Source organism: Camelus bactrianus, chromosome 8 (genome assembly GCF_048773025.1).
Source record: "Camelus bactrianus isolate YW-2024 breed Bactrian camel chromosome 8, ASM4877302v1, whole genome shotgun sequence".
In the NCBI taxonomy this organism is placed as follows: domain Eukaryota; kingdom Metazoa; phylum Chordata; class Mammalia; order Artiodactyla; family Camelidae; genus Camelus; species Camelus bactrianus.
The window spans coordinates 63,639,746-63,660,454 of record NC_133546.1 but is presented as its reverse complement, the minus strand read 5'-3'; the positions used below and the strand labels follow the sequence as shown (position 1 = coordinate 63,660,454).

Sequence of the window (20,709 nt, the reverse complement as noted above, 5' to 3'; positions counted from 1 at the left end):
GTTAGCAAGATGTGGAATAATTGAGACTCTCATACATTGCTGTTTGGCTGTTTTTATTCAAAGTTAAACATGTGTCTTTTCTATGGCACAGCTTTGTCCATGAGAAGACTTATGCCAGACCCTTTCATAGCATATTAATTTAGAATGGTCAAAAATTAGGAACCACCCAAATATTCATCATAAGAAGAATGAAGGAGTAAGTCAAGGTCTGCTCATGCAATGGAATGGAACACATCAATAAAAAAGAATGTGCTGATATATACAACAAGAATGAAACTGAAAAAGATGTTGAGAGCAAAAGGAGACAGATACAAAGGAGTATGTAGTTCAGGATTCCATTTATATGAAGTTCCGGGAGAGGCAAAGCTGTTCCACAGTGATTGATAGAAGTTAGCACAGTGGTTATCTCAGGGTTGGTTTTGCCCAGGAAGATACTATGGGAACTTTTTCGGGGAGATGGACATGTTCTGCATCTTGATTGGTGGTAGTTACACAGATTCACAAATATGTAAATGTTTATCAAGCTGTGTTTTTAAGATTTGTATACTATACTCTGTACAAATTATACCTTAATAAGTAACTTTGCATACTGAATATGTGATATAGTAAAAAATAATCTATAAACTACGTAAATTTGTAAAATTTTGACAATGTGTTACCTCAAATACAAAAGGAGAAAGAAAAATAAAGGATCTTTAGCTTGTAGTGTGAGAAATGAGTAGCTCGAATGGCTGAATTCCACTCAAGGTTGTTCATAGTAAGTTAATGCTTTGAAGGTCAATATTTACTTTTAAAGGATAGCGATGATTTCTACAGAGAAATTTATGTAAAATGTGAAAAAGGGAGGCTGACAAAGACATAATCAGGCTCAACAGAGTATAAACATTTCCAGGAACCAGAAAAGGAACAGGACATGAAAGAGGGAGAGGCCTGCTGAAACCATAGGCGTGCTGGGGCTCAAAGTAACTACTAAAAAGTGAAAATAAAAAATAATAGGAGAAAGATCACCCTTACCTTACAAAGTCTCTGAGGATAGAAAGGGTACATAGAAAACTCTATCATTTAATGCAAATACAGGACGAGGAAGAAGATGGGTAAAGAGGATGTGAAACAGAAAACCCAAACTAAGACAGCAGAAATGAGAAAAATTCTAATACATTTAAAAGAACTATCTTCACCTATTAAAAAATATTATCATATCGATTTTAAAAAACAAATCTTGATATATGCTATATACAGGGAACAAAACTACTAGAAAATGATCCAGAAAGGTTGAAAATAAAGGTATGGAAATAGATAAACTTAGTAAGTACTAACCAAAGAAAACTGATGTTGCAATGCTGATATATAATAAGATAAAATTTAGAATTAAATGCATTAATTAGGATTAAAAGGAGGACTATAAGGAAATGAAAGGATTCAAGAAGATAAAAACATTTATAAACATCTATGTATCCTACAGCAGAGCCTCAAATTATGTATAGCAAAAACCAACAGACTTATAAAGATAAAATGAAAAAAATCATATTAAAAGTGTCACTTCAAAAACATTCAAAGAGACAAAATAATTAATAGGAATAATCTAATGGTACTTTGATAATTTGACCAATTTTAAAGGACTGACATCAGACTAGAGTGACTAATCACCCTGGTTTGCTTGGGACTAAGGGGTTAAGTGCTAACATGGGGAGTGTCTTGGGTGAACCAGGATGACTAAGGACGCTAATTCTCTGGCCATAATGCAAGTAAAACAGAAGCCCTGTAAGTATTTCAGTCTGTATCTATAAAAGACAGTAAGTCTTGTTTTTACACTCCAAATTAACAACAATCCCATATTATCCACAGGATAATATCCCTGGGTAGGCTCAACATCCAGGAACTGTTAAAATTTCCAATTGTATCATAAATACCATATTTTTACAAGTTGTTTGAATCAGAATCCAAAGTATGAATACTGCAATTGATAAATATGTCCTCTAAGTTGCCATTTAATCAATAGGTTCTCCTCTATACTTTTTTCCCTTGCAATCTATTTTCTTAATGAGTTGTTTGTCCTACAGAATTTTCTACAGTTTGGATTTTGCCAATTGCTTATCTGTGGTTTAGATAGAATTAGAGGTTTAATCACACCCAGGTTCAAAGGTTTTGGCATGACTGTCTCATTTATGTCAATATCCACTGAGTTTTTAATTTTAGTTATCATGGTTTCATTTAATTATATTCGGTTCTTTTTTCAAATCTGCTTGGTCTTTTAAAAACTAATCTCTTGATCCTTATGCATATTTTCAACGCCCTCTTTTATTTCTTTAATCATGGTAAACAGGCTTATTTAATATTTTGTGTCTAATTTCAATGTCTTCAATCTCTGTAGGTTTGGTCCTCCTGGATCTTGTGCACATGTCCTGTTTCCTTGTGAGCTCACGATACTCAGAAATGTGTCTGAAGGAATTTTTTGAGGTCTATCTTGAAAGTACAAATATAATAAAGAGACTCAGAACGCCAACATCTGGAGCCACAATCCCAAGTGGACCCAGAGGAGTGGCCCCAGGAGCAGAATAAGACAGATGACACATGACAGAGGTCACTACTACACTCTAGTTACAAACTGATCACCATGCCACGTGACTCCCAGGAGAGGCAACAGCCCCTGAGACCTCTAGCGTCATCTTCCTGTCTCTGCCTGGGGATGTTACATGTCCCCTGTCTTTTCTCATTATACCCTGAGGCTCCAATAGAATCTCCCAGAGGAGGAACAAACAAGCTGGGGCCAGAGGATGACTAACAAAGAGAAGTAGCCACATGTTTCAAAGCAGTTTTGAAAGAAAATCAGCAGATTTGCTACAAATAACACTCAGTTGTGGAGAAAATGTATGAGAGTATAAATGAAAAAAGTCAATTACTAAAGCCAGGTGATGGGGACATGGGCATCCATTATATTCTTCTGTCTATTTCTGTATATGTATATATTTGGAGAATTGTGAAATTCTCTGAAATAAAAGATTTTTTAAAAAATTCAAAACACCAATAGATGGTTTTAACAATAAATGACATAAAATAAACTGGAAGATATATTGGGGAAAATTATACAGAATGCAGCAGAGGGAAGAAAAAGGAAGTTGAGAGACCGGAGCAGGTATTGAAAACTGGAGGGTAGGACCAGGGACAAAAATAGAGGAAGAAGAGTAAGTGAGGAGGGTGGCAGTGAAAGGTGAGTAGTCCTGAGAATTCACTTAGAAGGGGTAATGGATGTTTTTGGCTTTGTAGATCCTCCATATGGATATATTCAGAATCTTTCCTTAATGTCTCTGAAGAAAGGGGTATATATGCTTTGGGCCACATACGGTTCCCCGGCAACCACCCTCACTTCAAGCAAGGCCTTAGCTGGCAGGCAGGCTCGCCCCATCTTGGCGACGTGCTGCTACTTGTGAAGGGGATTTGGACACTGACTTCCTTCCTCGTCTTCAATCTCTTCACGTGGTAGACTATCAGCAAATGTCAAAATCACTAAAAATGTAGTGTTTTCAGATGTTCCAGGTGAATGTTATTTTTCTTTGAAAAGTGGACCAACCTTTTCAATCATCATCATTAGGTCACAAATATGCTACATGTTTAGATGATTAGGGGAAAGTCTTCTGTAAAACAAACAAAAAACCCTTCATTTTAAAATGTCAACAGCAAACCAGAGGAATATTTTCAAGACTATGATAGACAACTGGATAATATAGGTATTATTTTAAAGTACACAGAATTGTCAAGAAAAAAACTCATACTTATCTGTGGTATTAATTTTCAGTATTGTATTAGGAATATTAATTTTTAATTTTTAAAATTTTTAATAAACTTTTTTAGAGTCATTCTAGGTTTATAGAAAGATTACAGAGAAAGTACTCTTGTACACAGTCTCACCCATTACTAACATCTTGCATTAGTGTGGTGCATTTGTTAAAACTGGTGAACCGATACTGACACATCATTACTAACTAAAGTCCATAGTTTACACTGGGGCTCATTCTCTGTGTTGTACAGGTCTATGGCTTTTGACAAATGCATAAGGTCATATATCCACCATTACAGCATCACGTAGAATAGTTTTACAGCCCTAAAATGCCCTGTGTTCTACCCGTTCAAACCTTCCTCCCTTTTCCTGAACCTCTTGACAACCACTGACCTTTTTCTTGTCTCTATAGTCTTGCCTTTTCCAGATGGCAGATGGTTGGAGTCATGTCATGTATTTCTCTGCTCACGTTGACAGAGAAGATAACCCAAACTGGGTGACTTAAACAGTGGATTTTTTTTCTCACAGTCCTGGGGGCCAGAAGTCCAATATCAAGATGCCATCGGGTTGGTGTTTGGTGAGGCCTCTCTTCCTGGCTTGCAGATGGTCTCCATCTCTCTGTGTCCATACGTGGCCTCTTGTCTGTGCACGTGCAGAGAAAGAGAGTGAGTGCTGCTGTCTTTTCCTCTCTTATAAGGACATCAGACCTATCCAATTAGGGCCTCATCCTTATGACTTTATTTAACCTTAATTACCTCCCCAAATGCCCTATCTCTAAATACAGTCAAATCGGGGGTTAGAACTTCAACATTTGAATTTTGGGAGGATACAATTCAGTCCATTACATACCATATGTAACCTTTTCAAACTGGTTTCTTTCACAAAGCAATATGCACTTGAGGTTTCTCCATGTCTTTTCATGGTTTAATAGTTCATTTCTTTTTTTAGTTAAATAATATTCCCACGTTTGGATGTATAAGTTTGTTTATCCTTTCACCAACTGAAGGACTGCTTGGTTGCTTCCACTTTTTGGCAATCATGAATAAAGCTGCTACAAACATTCATGTGTAGATTTTTGCAAAGATGCATGTTTCCATCTCATTTAAGTAAATACTAAGGAACACAATTACTGGATTTTATGGAGCCTGTGTTTATCTTTGTAAAAACTACCAAACTGTCTTCCAAAGTAGCAACACCATTTTGCATTCCCACCAGCAACGACTGAGAGTTCCTATCCCTTCACATCCTCACCAGTATTTGGTGTTGTCAGTGTTTTGGGTTTTAGCCATACAAAGAGGTATGTAATGGTTTTTTTAATTTGTGATTTTCTAATCATATATGACGTTGAGCAATCTTCTCATATGCTTATTTGCCATCTGTATGTATTCTTTGGTGAGACGTCTGTCCACATTGTTTGCCCATGTCTCAATTGGTTGTTTTCTTATTACTGGGTTTTAAGAGTTCTTTCTATATTTTGGATTCCAGTCCTTTATCAGGGATGTGCTTTGCAAACATTGTCTCCCAGTCTGTGGCTTATCTTTTCATTCTCTTAACAGTGTCCTTCACAGAACAGAAGTTTTAAATTTTAGTGAAATCCAACTTATCAATTTTTTCTTTCATTGACCATATTTTTGATGTTGTATCTAAAACTCATCACCAAGTCCAGGGTCACCTAGATTTTCTCTTATCTTCTAAAAATCTTATAGTTTTGCATTCATAGGTCTATAATCCATTTGAATTAATTTTTTTAAAAAGTGTGAAGTTTGTGGCTAGATGGTGATAATGAGGAGGAGGAGGAGGAGGATTTGTATGTGGGCATCCAGTAGTTCCAGCATCCCTTGTTGAAAAGACTTTCCGTTCTCCACTGAATTTCCTTTGTTCCTTTGTCAAAGAACAGTTGACTATATTTGTGTGGGTCTATTTCCAGACTATCTATTCTGTTCTATTTATCTATTTGTCTATTACTTCACCAATACTGCACTGTCTTCACCACAGTAACTTTATAGTAAGTCTTGAAGTCAGGTAGAGTCAGTCCTCTGACTTTGCTCCTTTTCAGTGTTGTATTGGCTCTATATGAGTCTTTTGCCTTTCCATATAAACTTTTGAATCAGTTTGTTGATATCTACAAAGTAATTTTCCGGGAGTTTGACTGAGAATGTGTGGAATCAATAAATTAAGTTGAGAAGAACTAACATCTTGGTGAATTTGAGCTTTCTTATCCATGAACATGGAATATCTCTCCATTTATTTAGGTATTTTTAAATTTTATTCTTTTATTTATTTCAGCAGCATTTTATAGTTTTTAAAAATATAGATCTTGTACTTTTTATATTTATACCTAAGTATTTCTTTAAAAAATTTTAGTGCTAACGTAAATAGTGTCTTTTTAACTTCAAATTCCAATTGTTTTTTGATGCCATATAGGAAAATAATTGATTTTTAAATATTGACCTTGTATCCTGCAATTTTGATGTTACTGCTTATCAATTCCAGCAGTTTCTTGATTGGTTCTTTGGTATTTTCTACATAGATATTCATGCCATCTGGGAACAAATTCTTTCATTTCTTTCTTTCCAATCTGTATATTTGTTTGTTTTTATTTTCCTGTCTTATTGCATAAGCTAAGATCTCCAATCTGATGTTGAATAGGAGAAGAGACATCCTTATTCCCAATTTTAGGGGGAATGCATTTAGTTTCTCATTATTAAGTATAACCCTAGCCATACAGATGTTCTTTATCAAGTTAAGGAAGTTCCTCTGCATTCTTAGCTCGCTGAGAGTTTTGCTCATAAATGGATGTTGCATTTGTCAAATGTTTTTTCAGCATCTGTTAATATGATTATATGATTTTTCTACTTTAATCTGTTGATGTGATGAATCAAAATAGTTGATTTTTGAATGTTGAACCAGCCTTGCATACCTGGAACAAATTTCATTTGGTTGTAGTGAAGTATACTGATGTCTGCAACTAACTGAAATGTGTTAAAAAAAATTAGATGGATAGAGTGATGTGTTTGAAAGATTTTATAATAAAATGTTGGAAAACATTATAAATCTATATGGGCAAGGACTGTAGTAACAAATACAAATATAAAAGCAGAAGTGATTAGATTTATGGTGTTTTTGTTACTGTGGCTAATTTTTTTCTCTCTTCAATTTGAAGTACTCTGAATGTTGCTAAAAATTAAAAAAAAAAAAAAAAAAGAAATCAGTGGTAAATCCCCACTGGGTTTTTAAAAGCTCCTTAATTCCCTAAAAATATGTTCTTGTTTTAAAACTCGGCCTAAAGGTCAAAATTCCAACCAATATAACTGTTTTTCACTAGCAGCAGAAATACTCCTCTGAGCTCTGCTTTTTTTTTCCTTATGACTTAAATTCTAGTTAAACACACGATTAATTAAATATTTTCTTAATGTTTTAATTTCATAAGGGCAGGCAATACAGACAGGAATGAAGGAATTAAACTTGTAGTAAAATAAAAAAGTGTCCACCAGCAACTTACCAAATGTCTATTCATCACCAGTTGGATTTGGGTTATGATTTCTCTGCTCTTGTTCTACATTTGGGTTGCTCTTTTATTGTAACTCTGAAAAACATTTTTTAAGAGAAAAGAGGACTAAATTACCCAACAAGAATGTTTTTAATAAACAGAGTTTAAATTCAAACATCTTAAGTCCAGAAATATCAAAAGGAAATGTTTACTGTTGCATTTTTTTCTCAGTTGTTTTTCAGCCTTATTTAGAGAAAAGATTTGACATTTCAGATGAATAAGCTTAAGTATCCATAATATTCAAGTTACTGTGCTAGGCATATTTTGGAAATGTAACAATGAAATAGATGAAGTCCTTATTTTGTAGTGCAGAAATCTCAACATTTCAAACATCCCCCAATGCAGACTGTAAGGGCAACCAGCAGAAGGAGAGGGGAGAGTAGAGCTGACTGTAGAGAAGAGGGCATGTGAGCTTAGAGGCAAGGCAGCTTCAAGGAAAAAGTGTTTTAGGAAAGGGGGTGTATTAAGGTTTTCCAGAGAAATAGAAAAAAAAGGTGTATACAGAGGGAGAAAGACTTCTTTAAGGAATTGGCTTATCTCCAAAATCTTCAGGGTGGGCTGGCAGGCTGATGATGCAGACAAGAGTTCCAGTTTGAGTCCTAAAGTGGTCTGGTGGAGGAATTTCCTCTTTTTCTAGAGAGGTCAACCTTTGACTGATTGGATGAGGCCCACCCACATTATGAAGAGTAATCTGTGTTACTCAAAGTCTACTGATTTAAATTTTATCTCATCTAAAAAAATACCTTCACAGAAATATCTAGAATAATATTTGACCAAATAACTGGGTACCATGCATGGCCCATCACAAAGGGAGAAGCACATTGTCAGGCCTGGGGAAGAACAGAAGACCTGTAAGAGGGATCATCTGTAGTAGGGATTATTCACAAAGCAAAGTTAGAGAGAAGGGAGTGGGCTATGATCAAGAGGGGTTGTCCTTAGAAAGAAGGATGCTAAAGGATGGGTTAGGTCATAGGTTAAGGCTTTTGAGATGAAGAGGAAAAAGCTGAAAGAGACTCATGTCAGACAACTTCTGTCTCTCAGGGGAGAATAAGATATTTGCTGGAACGGAGGGCTGGGGGTTGGTGGCAGCTAAAGGCACATTTTGGGGACCAGGATGGGGTTTGAGAATGCAGAAAGTATTAGAACTCAGAATGATTTTTTTATTTTTTAAGAAATGTTGAACCTAAGTTGGGTTTCTCCTCCCCTCCCCTCTCACTCCCTCCAAAGCATGATTTCTAAAAAAGGAGGAACTGTGGAATTATACCAACTGGAGTTTGAATCCCAGGAACCCACTCACCAACCCACTATGTGATCTTGGGAAAACTATATAAACTCTCATAGTCTCTGTTGTAAAGAGTAAATAAAATGACCTGTGTAAAAGTGTTGAGAACAGTAAGGGGTGCTTGACTGGGGTGATTTTGCCCCTTAAAAAACATTTGGCAATGTCTAGAGACATTTTTGGTTATCACAACTGGTGGAGGGAGGGTGGAGGAGTGCTCTTGGTATCTTTGGGGTAGAGGCCAGGGAGGCTGCTACACATTATTCAACATACAGGCAGCGTCCCCTACCCCAACAAAGAATGACCCAGTTCAAAACTTCAGTGGTGCCAGGGTTGAGACACCCTGCTTAGAACAATGCCTGAGGCATCATAAACACTACATGTTGGTTTCTGCTGCTCTATTAATCACGGCAAACCAAATGGAGTAGAATTTTTACCCATAAGTGGCTACATCTGATGGTTTATTTTCTAAAATATTTCAAGTACTCTGTTGTTTGAAGAAGATTAAAGTGTAATTTAGAGACAAAAAAAAAAAAAAAAAAGAGAGAAGGGACTCTATCCAGAAATAAAATTCTTACACAAATAAAATAGGAAAAAGATCAACAAATTCAAGAAATACCCAAAGTCTAACACCTCCTTATATAAAGGCCTCCGTAGTTCATTTTAAAAAGCTCTGGGTGGGGAGTGGGTATAGCTCAGTGGTAGAGCGCATGCTTAGCATGCATGAGGTCTAGGAGGTCCTGAGTTCAATCCCCAGTACCTCCATTAAAAAATCAAATCAAATCAATAATAATTAGAAAAAAGAAGCTCTGGGCCATGACAGACTAGTTCTAAGGTGTTATATGCGATCAACCAACCTTTGAGGGAAACTTTGAACTGATTGGGATTTACATTTATAATCTTTTTCAAACACTTCCCCTCTATTGATGACATATTTTGGAAATAAAACAGACAACATGGCCCATTGAATGGTTAGGTTTGATCCAGACTTACATGGAATTTCTTAGCTAAAAATAAAACTGAAAAACCTTCAGCAACTTCGTACATAGTACAGCTGTATCTGAAATATCTCAGTATCTCTGGTTTCTCTAGGAGCACAGACACCAAACAAAGATGCAAAGATAAGGTGATTGTAGTTTTTCTAAATCAATTTGACCTATTTCTGTCAAAAATTCAAAGAATTTCTATTCTATTTTATGGAGCTCAGTGGGAGGAAGGCTCTATAAATACATTACCTAGCATTTAGTAATGTTACCACACCTTAGATCCCACATTTGTTTCATCTTTTTCCTTACATTGTGAACAAAACTTGCAGAAATAAAACATGCCAACCTTGCAAAAATTTGCCCTCTCAAAGGCTTTTGCTTGTTAAATGTGGTCAGGAGCCTTGAAAATTACTTCGAATTTGATGATAAGGTTTGAACTAAGGAGTCAGATCAGCTTAAAATAAGTAGAGGAAGAAACTGAGCCCGTGTGCCTGCTCACTGGCCAGTGGCCTGGAATTTGTTCCTTGGCCTCAAGAAACTGATTAAAGTCTAGAGAAAATGAGAGGGAGTGTTATCACTGGAACTGGACAGAAAAATGTCACTGGGGGTTAGGGAGGAGCTGAAGGCCGTGGCTGAAACCATCAATTATGTCACTCTTGTGAGCCAGGGTAAAGCGTTTTCTAAAAATACTAAAAATAGTAGCTGCCTCCTGAGGCCAGCCTACGAGGGGCCCAGCTTTTTATAAATATTCTTTTATTTGATCCTAACAACAACCTTTCAGGGTTAAGATTATCTTTCCCATTTTCCAAATAAGAAAAATCAGAAAGAGAGATTAAGTAAATTGTCTTGAGTTCACCCAGCTGATAAGTAGCCATGGTGGGACTTAAACCTAAAATGAGAGAAATGTTGGGATGATGGAAAACTAAAACTTGATACATGCTTGTCCACAATGAAAATAGAGCTATTGTAGGTTTTACACAATGAATGAACTTCATTTTTTAAACAGTTTCAGGTACATATATTTATAAATTATCTATAATCACACAAGAAAATGACCATCAGTTGGAATCTCTCAAACTCCATATAACCATTCCCTGCACCTTTTCTATGGTTACACACACATACCCAATTTGGCAGAAATAAAAGCCACGCTCTTTAAAAACTCAAAGACCGTGTCTTAATAATATAGGTTTTATTTTACTTTCCTCCTACTTTCTTCATCCTCCACTTACTCCCACATTCTATCAATAACATGTTACCCATACTTCTTTCTTCGTTCATGTAATTATAACCAAACATACAGGTTCATGTAAGAGAATACAATCATGTCTGCATATACGTACACATGCAGGTTTGGGGGTAGTTGCTTTTTAATTGACAGAATCATCTCAGTGCATTCCACCTAATTACACTCAGAGGAAATCCCTCCACAGCAGCTGGTTTGGACCAGGCTTATTCCTGGCAATGGCAGCTTGATGTCCCAGAGTCTAGACAAGCCACGGTATATTCAACCGACTTCCTTTAACGGGCGCTCACTTTGTTTCTATTTTTCTGCCATGAAATCAAAACTGTTGTCATAAACATCCGTCGAGGTAGCCTTGCTTTATTTTGAGCCTTGAAATTCTCCCTTTCCTTCAGTCACCAGCTCCCTCAATTTCGTCTCCAACCCCATCTGGAATCTGCTCTCTCCCCGCCTCCAGGACTACTGCCGGGCTGGAACGCACATGACATTTAGTTTAAACTATTGTAGTTGGCATTTAACTGATCTTTCTACGTTTGATCTTTAATCCTTCTCTTTCACTTTATCTCCCTCTCACAAGAACAAATCCTTCAGCTTCCAAGATTATCTTTCCAAAGCACAAACTGACCTTATCTTTCCTGGTAGCTCCCTATGTGTACACAGTACAGCTGGCTGAGAGAAACAGTAACGCATTGAGGCAACACATGGAAACCAGCACTCAGACTGGATACAGGGCCGGTGAGAAGGAGTGGGGACCATGGTCACACTCAAGACCGGCTGCCTGTGCCACCTCATTTGTCAGCTCCAACTTAGCTTCCACTGACTACTGCCACAAGGGAATGTGAACTAGACTTGTGTACTTTCATTTTTTGCAGAAAAAACCCTAGAAATTAGGATTTTCATGGTAACCTCCTGATTTACTAGCTACACCAAATCCTCTGTAATCTGAAGCATTGGTCCTAAGATCAAATGTTGATTGTTAAGATCTGTGTGTTATCCCCATCTCTCACTGCCCCTCCCTTCCTACCCTCCACCCTACAATCTATTGTTTTAATTGAAGTATAGTCGATTTACAATATTGTGTTAATTTCTGGTATACAGCACGGTGAGTCAGTTGTCCACATATATGTTCCTTTTCATTAGCGGCTATTACAAGGAACTGAATATAGTTCCCTGAGCGAGACAGTGGGACCTTGTTTGTTACCCTTCACTCTAAACGTTGGTGATCACTCCCTGTTCATTCACCCTCTACCAGGCTACTTAAACGTTATGAAGGATGTTTGATTTAATTGGTGCTTCATCTCTGGATCTGGTCAGAGTCGGGGTACAACGGAAACAGAAGGGAAAGCATAGCAGAACGAGGAAGCTGACATTAGAGATCCTGGGGTCCCTTGCCTCACCTGGGAGTCACGTGGAGGCACAGAAATCAGCTTCCGGTTACATGGGGAGTGAGGGAGTGCCCTCCGCCATAAGTGACCACTACACTCTACTCTGGGCCTACATCTCTGATCTGTGCAGTCGGAATCCCAGCTCCATTTCTTGATCACCTATCATGGGCCAGACCGCAGCTTAGGACATTCACATACAGTTTCACAGTGATGCTTCACCACCACTCTCCCAGGCAAGTGTTGTCACACCAAATTTTCACATAGGGAACAGGGGGACCGAGAGGTTCATTGGCTTGACCAAAATCATGTAACTAGTAAGTGGCAGCATTCAGCGTCCAACCTTAGTCTCCCAACCCCAAGTACATTTCCATCGAGGGCACTGTTGTTACAAGCCCGAGAGTGACTCAGTGCCACATTCAGAGAATAGCCTTTATTATTCCTCATTGGATACATGATGGAAAATATAGTTTGCCCGAGATTGTCTTGATCTTGTTAAAGATCTTTATGGAAGGTTTGCTCATGTCATGTAATTATTTATATTTCCCAAACCAAAAAAAAAGAAGTTACTAATAATAGACATAAAGGTATTATGAGCTTCCAAGCTTGATATATAAATGGTTCTGCTCCATCAGCCTCAATTTACATGTCTATAAACTCAGCTTTACAAGAGTCTCTCTCCCCCAGCAAGGCCCTATGAAATCCCATCTCGGGGAGACTTTCTGGTTGGGGCCCAGTGTTTTCATCCTAGCTGCCTTCCCTGGGGTCCACATCCTCTGCAGGTTTTTTATTTATACTTATTTGTGATGGCTCTAAGTTGGGTCTTAGGAATTTCTGTGGGAAATCTGATTTCTTCTGATAATCTTGCCTACTCTCCCTGACTCACAGATGGCAGTGGTAGAGAATCTCTTAATTCTGCTCCCGTTTTTGGAGACCTTTTCATTTTCTCAGTTAACATGAAACATCTAAATTACGGGTACTGCAATTAGTGCTGGAGACAGAAAAGCTTCGACGCCCTTGAGGTTCTCACAGTCCAGTCTGGGAAGCGGATATGGAAACAAATAATTCTGTAAAGGGGTAACAGGTTCCCAGGTCCATGGTGGACACACAGGAGGGCGAGATCAAAACCGCTTATCAGAGAGCAGGTCCAAAACAGAGAAGGGCAGCACCGAGGGACCCGACTGCCAGGTTTCTTTGGGGAACACATCATTGCTTCTCCTTGGGCCACAGAGAAAGATGGAGAAAGTCAATGGTTCTGCAGGTTTGTGGAGAGCCAGCAGTTGTTCCTCAAATTACCTGATCATGGTGGCTCCCATCAGAGTAAATGTAAACTGAGGGTAAATGTCACCTTACCTTTTAATTTTTCTTATCATCACATTTGCTTATTTTCTCAATCTGTGTTATTCCAGAAGCCCTGGGTTTTTAAACATGCAGAGCCATATCTACACTACCTAATGAGAAAAAGGTTTTCATCAAACCTTGGGATTAAAAGTTAACAAAGAAGATTCCAGCCACAGCAAGTCATGTCCCTTCTACAAGGTTGAGTCATCGCTTAGATCTGACCAGAGACCATGAAGCAGCTCCTCTTCCTGTCTTTCCATTGCTAAAACTTTCCAAGTACATTTCCATGACAAACAAGATTCAGCCTTAGAAAGGGAGCTGTTCTATTTTGGCCTGAGTCTCTTGGGAAATCAAGTTTAGGAAAGAAAGCTAAGTGATACAGCCTTAGTCATGGCCAGGCCTGGCAGGGGCCACTGCTTCTCCCAAGGTTACAATATCCCTAATGACCTAAAATGTGACAAGAGATGTCACATTTCTTGGTCCATTTCTGGAGGGGTCCATCTCTGGAGGGGTATACAAATGACCCCATTAACCTAGGGGCCCCACACAGGGTGGGCAGTTATGAAGTCTACTGGTGCATTAATGGAGGGCTTGGGTTGTACTGAAGACAATTAGATAAAATCTTTGGTCATGACAGCCACAGTACTGGGAGACTAAGCCTATGAGTATTGGGAAAAGACGCCTAGAAACTTCACTATTCATGTTTTATTTTAAACTGACAATGACATTGCCTACAATGCATTATTTCTTAAAATGGTAGGAGTCAGCCATATTGTATGAAGTGTTCTTTCTCACGTAGAAAACTGGTTGAGGAGCACTGGAAAATTGTAGATCATTGTAACATGACCAGAATGGGGACCTCGAGGGGTTGGCAAAGGGCTCTTTTGTGATACAGTTGGGTATGGGTGTCTGAATTGCTCACATAAGGCCACAGAAAACCTGAGGGACTGGACTAGGCCAGGTGAAGAAATGCTGGTAACGAGAAGCCAGAACCTTAGAACCAGAAAAGCAGTATTTATCACCACCAGGGCCAGATGAGGTAAAGCCAGGAATTCATTAATGAATTGGTTAATTAACTTTTAAAAAGTCAATTTAATGCTAAGACAACCTTGAACAGAAGCAGAAATAGAGAAGGAGAGGGGCTTGAGATAGACCAGGGAGTGATGTCACCAAGATGGTGGGCTCCAGCCCCTGGATCCACACAAAGATCAGAAATTAGACAGACACCCATGAACAAAAACAGATCAAGAAGAGTTCTGGAGTCCACTTAAGAGATTTCAGCAAGATGGTGGAGCCACACAACAAGGGAAGGAAGACAGTTTCATTTTGCCTGCATCGTTGCACCACACCTCCTCATCTCCCCCTCCCAAGCTGGCACTGCTCAGTGTGAAGGGGGAAGACCCCAGCAAGAAAGAGTTGCCCTCGTAGAGAAAGGATGAGTGAGGTGAGCTACCATCTTCCCCAGCCTTTCAGGGTACCACATGGAGGTCCTGCCTCGGTTTCACCCTGACCAGGGACCACAGAGCTGAGACAAATAGAGATGGCCAGGAATAAGGAAGAAAAGCAGGGGCTCCCAGTAGTAGCCAGCCAGTGGGAGTGATCTTGGTTCTCAGTGACCTGCTCTGCAGATAACTCAACAACTATGAAAGAAGCCAAGGGCCAGCACACCCAGCACGGACCTCCAGCAGATTCCACTAGCTTTCATCTCCCAGGTATTCATCTTTGCTGATACCAGCTACTTGTGTCTCTCCTTGCTCCTCACTCCCTCCCCTAAACCCTGTCAGAGTCCAGGAACCACACAGACAGCTAGTACAGGCCTCTCAGGCTGTGTGAGTGTAAGACACCAGCCTAGATCCCAGTGGCTGACTGTTATCACTGTGTATGTTCTCAGGGCTAGCCCCTCCAGCTGTGCAAATGCACACAGCCAGCTGATGCCCATCACCGGCCTTCACTGCCATGCACATGCCTGCAGGAGAAGGCTGAGGGCCAGGAGAAAGCATGCCAACAGTCAGAGCACCACCCCACCCCCACCTCACCCACCTCACCCCCTCTGCCCCAGCTGCTGTGGGCCCAGGTCTGGCCCTGTCTTCCTGTCACATGCTTGTACTGTGCTCACCTGCAGCTGTGTACCTGCGTGCCCCTGGTCCATCCTCCATCATCAGCCTCCACTGCCATGTGCCCATGGCAAGACCTGACAGCCACAGTGGTGCATACCAATAGCCAGGGCCTCCACAGCTGCCAGTATACCAGGAGTTGGCCCCAGCTGTTGCTGCCTGCCCTGGCCCCTACCACTCTGCGTGTGTTTGCAACTAGCCCCTGCCCTACACAGGGGCCCACAGCTGACCCCACAGCCAAGTGTGCGGGTACCACTGGTCCTGGTCACTACTGGCAGCTGCTGGACCCGGAGGTGCTGCTGGGGACCCACATAGCCCTTACAGCCCCTGAAGACCTTCTGCAGAGCTCACCAAAGACATGCAGTTGTCAGTGCCATGGCCCCAATGGCCTGTACTGATGAGCTACTGTGCCCCCGAGGACTTGGTACCACCACGCACCTATGCACTTGGCTCTCAGCAGACTTCTTAGCAGAGACCTTGCAGAGAAGGAGAGAATGGGATGATATTCCACGTGCTAAAAGAAAGAAACTGCCAATCAAGAATACTCTACTCAGCAAATTTTTCCTTTAGAAGTGGAAGCTAGATAAAGACTTTTCCAAACAAACAAAAGCTGAAGGAGTCCATTAACACTAGTCCTGCCCTACAAAAAATGCTTAAATGAAAAGATGCTAACTAGAAACATGACAACAAATGAAAATAAACAACATAATAAAGGCAAGTATATAAGTCAGATTCAGAATACTCTAATACTGTAATACGGTGATGTGTTAACCACTTAACTCTAGTATAAAGGGTGAAGGATAAAAGTACTAAAAATAGCTTATAGCTACTGTAATTTTATAAGTGGATACCAAATATAAAAAACATATATTGTGACATCAAAAACATAAAATGTGGTGGGAGGGGGATAAAAGGGCAGGGTTTTTGTATATGATCAAAGTTTAGTTGTTACCAGCTTAAAATAGACTATTATATCTATAGGATGTTTCAAGTAAGCCTCAAGGTAATCACAAAACAAAAATCTATGGTAGATACACACTAGGTAAAGAGAAGAGAATCAAAGTATACCACTATGAAAAATCATTAGTTCACAAAGATAGGAGAGAGGAATAAAAGAAAACAGCCAGAAAACAATTAACTAGTTGGCAATGGTGGGTCCTCACCTAGCTACAATTACTTTAAATGTAAATGGATTAATGTGTGACAATGAATATATGCACGTTCATGTATAACTGAAAAATTGTGCTCTACCCTGGAATTCGACACAACATTGTAAAATGACTATAATTCAATAAAAAAGTTAAAAAATATAAATGGATTAAATGCTCCAGCCAAAAGACAGAGAGTAGTTAAATGCATCAAAAAACAAGACCCAACTATATGCTGCTTATATAGGAGACTCACTTCAGCTTCTAGGACACACAAAGGTACAAAGTAAAGGGATGGAAAAAGGCATTCTATGCAGATAAAAACCAACAGAAAACAGGGGTAACTACTCTTATATCAGGCAAAATAGACTTCAAACCATAACAAGAAACAAAGAACGTCATTATATAATGATATAAAGGTCAATTCATTAAGAGGATCTAACAATTGTAAATACATACACCCAACATCAAAGATTAAGCAAATATTAACAGATTTGAAGGGAGTTATAGAAAACAGTACAATAATAGTAGGGCTTTAATACCCCACTTTCAACAATTGACAGATTATCCAGATATAAAATCAATAAGGAAACAATGGACTTGAACTCTACTTTAGATCAATGTACCTAACAGACATATATTGAACAATCCATCTAAAAGAAGCAAAATACATATGCTTCTGAAGTACACATGGAACATTCTCCAGGATAGATCATGTTAGGTTACAAAATAAGTCTTAGCAAAGTTAATAAGACTGAAATCATACCAAGTATCTGTTCCAATCACAATGGTTTAACTAGAAATCAATAACAGCAGGAAAACTGAAACATTTACAAATATGTGGATATTAATACACTTCTGAACAAGTAGCTAAAGATGAAATTAAAAGAGAAATAAAAAACATAGTGAAACAGAATGAAAATGGGGATACAACACACCAAAACCTACGGGATGCAGCAAAAGCACTGGTAAGAGGGAAGTTTATAGCAATGAATGCCTACGTTAAGAAAAAAGAAAGATCTCAAACAAACTTAACTTTATATCTCAAGGAGCTATAGAAACAAGAACTAAGCCCAACGATAGGAGAAGGAGGGAAATAACAAAGGTCAGAGTGGAAGTAAGTGAAATAGAGTATAGAAAAAAAAAAGAAAATTTTAAAGAAATTAGGATTTTTTTGGAAAGATAAACAAAACTGATAAGCCTTGACCTAGACTTATCAAGAAAAAAAGAGAGAAGACTCAAATAAATAAAATCAGAAGTGAAAAAGGAGACATTACAACTGATACTACAGAAATACATGGATCATAAGAGTACTATGAACAGTTATATGCCAGTTATAAGTACTGTAAGTCTTAGAGTAATTAGGTACAAGAAAAAAAAAAATCTGAACTGGACACCCTAGAAGAGATGGATAAAGTCCCAGAAACATACAATCTACCAAGTTTGAATCATGAAGAAAAAGAAAATCTGAACAGACCAATAACAACTAAGGAGGTTGAATCAGTAATCAAAACCCTCCCAACAATGAAAACCCTAGGACCAGATGGCTTCACAGGTGAATTCTGCCAAACATGTAAAGAATTAATGCCAATTCTTCTCAAACTCTTCAAAAAAAAATTGAAGAGGAGGGAACACTTCTAAACTCATTTTACAAGTTTACCCTTGTAAACTTAAAATACTTGTAAAACAAGTTCAAGAGCACATTAACAGGATCATACATCATGATCAAGTGAGATTTATCCTTGGAAAGCAAGGATGGTTCAACATATGCAAATCAATAAATGTGAAATACTACATTAATAGAAAGATAATAATCACATGATCATGTCAATAGATGCAGAAAAAGCACTTAACAAAATTCAACATCCTTTCATGATAAAAACTGTCAAAAAATTGGGTATAGAAGGAACATACCTCAACATAATAAAGGCAGTACATGACAAGCCCACAGGAAACATCATACTCAATGGTGAAGGGCTAAAAACTCCCCTCTAAGATCAGGAACTAGACAAGAGTGTCTGCTCTCACCACTCTTATTCATCATAGTACTGGAAGTCTTAGAGTAATTAGGTACAAGAAAAAAAATCTGAATCAGAAAGGAAAAAGTAAAACTGTCTGTATTTGCAATCACATTATCTTGTATGGAGTAGTACAGAGCAAATTCCAAAGACTCCAAAAAACTCTTGGACCTAATAAATAAATTCAGTAAAGTTTCAGGATACAAAAATCAACCTACATAAATCTGTTGCGTTTCTATAAACAACGAAATATCTGAAAACAAAATTCTTAAAAATCCCCTTTACAATAATGTCAAAAATAATAAAATACTTAGGAATACATTTATCCAATCAAACTAAGTATCTATACACCCATAACAGATGCCTATACCAACGGAATAGAATTGGGAGCCACAAATAAAACCACACATATACAGTCAACCAATATTTGACAGGAAGCCAGAAATACTCAATGGGCTGAGGGGCAGGGGAGATGGGGAGAAGTTAGTCAAAGGGTACAAACTTTTAGTTACAAGATGAATAAATTTCAGGTCTCTAATGTACAGCATGGTGATTATAGTTAATAATACTGTACTGTAATCTTGAAAATTGTTCTCACCCTAATGACAACCAAAACAATGATAATTCTGTGACCTTTCTGTGGTAAATATTCCACATCTTGTAGGTGTAGCAACTCATCACATAGTGCACCTTAAATTAAAATGATATTATATGTCAACTATATCTCAGTAAAGCTGCAGGGAAAAAGAAGGCTTGGGGTTAAAGGCTCGGGAAGAAGGGGCCCTGAATGGGAGAGCACTGAAGTTGACTTTACGAGTTGTCATTGAGGGGTGGTGACAGAATTAAAGAAATCAGACCTGCATCCCCACTAAATCCTCCTGGATTTATGCAGTGTTAGAATTCCCCAAAATGTCTGAGAAGTATAGATTATAAAACTCCTCCAGATAACCTTAATTTACTAATGAAGAGGCTGAAGCCCAGGGCACAACTATGCAGGGTCAGAGGGGTCTCCGCATTCTGAGTTCTGGGCTTTCTTTACCACTTCCTCACACTCCATTTCACTGGTGAACTTTTTTAGTTCAACTCAGTCAGCAGTCATTAAGTGCCAGGCCCTCTGGTGGAGGGTGGAGATTCAAAGATGCATTTGAAGATTATGATCTAACTGGTGAGACCGAGAGCTTCAGAACTAATTATTCAATACCAGGTAAAAATTATTAATAGATTTTAATTATATGGGTAAGTGCATAAATAAAGTGTAAAAACGGGGAAATGAAATGATTGTATATGTTCTGATCTCCTTCTGCTAAAAAAAAAAATACATAGAAACTTGAGAAAAGCAATGTACTACGATTGAGCCAAGTGTTCCGGGACATGCTAAGACCTTGTGTTATAAATACTTGTGCACTTATCTGATTTCTTCCTTGGGGGCCAGGACCAAGTTTTCGTACTCATTTCTGTATGGGTGCATCTGGCTTCAGCCCTGACCCCCAGCAGAAGACGAGTAGTCGCTGAATACTTTCCTTAGGGGGGTCCCCACCCCAAAGGAGCACTCTCCTAAGGAGCAGAGAAGAGTCTAAGAGAGAGGTAGTTAGAATTTTGGTGGGACTGAGGTGGGCAAGGATGTTAAACGATACTCGCCAAAAAGCAAAAAAGCGCCTCCTAGCCTCGCGACAGACGGAAAACTGACGGGCTCCCCCTGGAGGCCCCACAGGATGCTCACGGGGTGACCCAGACCCCAGCCCTCCAGGGTCGCAAGTCCTCACGGCGGATGTGGGCGCCTGCGAGGTCCCGGATGGAGACTGGCTTGGGTTGGGGTTAGGGAAATAAATGCCCATGTGTATTCTAGACGGCTGGGGTCTAAATCTCGAGCACG

General features: G+C 38.9%; 1 long non-coding RNA gene across 1 annotated transcript; it reads right to left on the bottom strand.

Annotated features, from left to right (window-relative positions):
* Window positions 1-321: 321 nt before the first annotated feature.
* On the bottom strand, window positions 322-20,632 carry LOC141578378 (uncharacterized). Its single transcript, XR_012508738.1, has 4 exons — window positions 16,022-20,632; window positions 7,278-7,361; window positions 4,169-4,417; window positions 322-3,632 (listed from the first exon to the last, which is right to left on the bottom strand). It is a non-coding gene; the product is annotated as an uncharacterized LOC141578378 (long non-coding RNA).
* Between the last annotated feature and the right edge of the window lie 77 nt (window positions 20,633-20,709).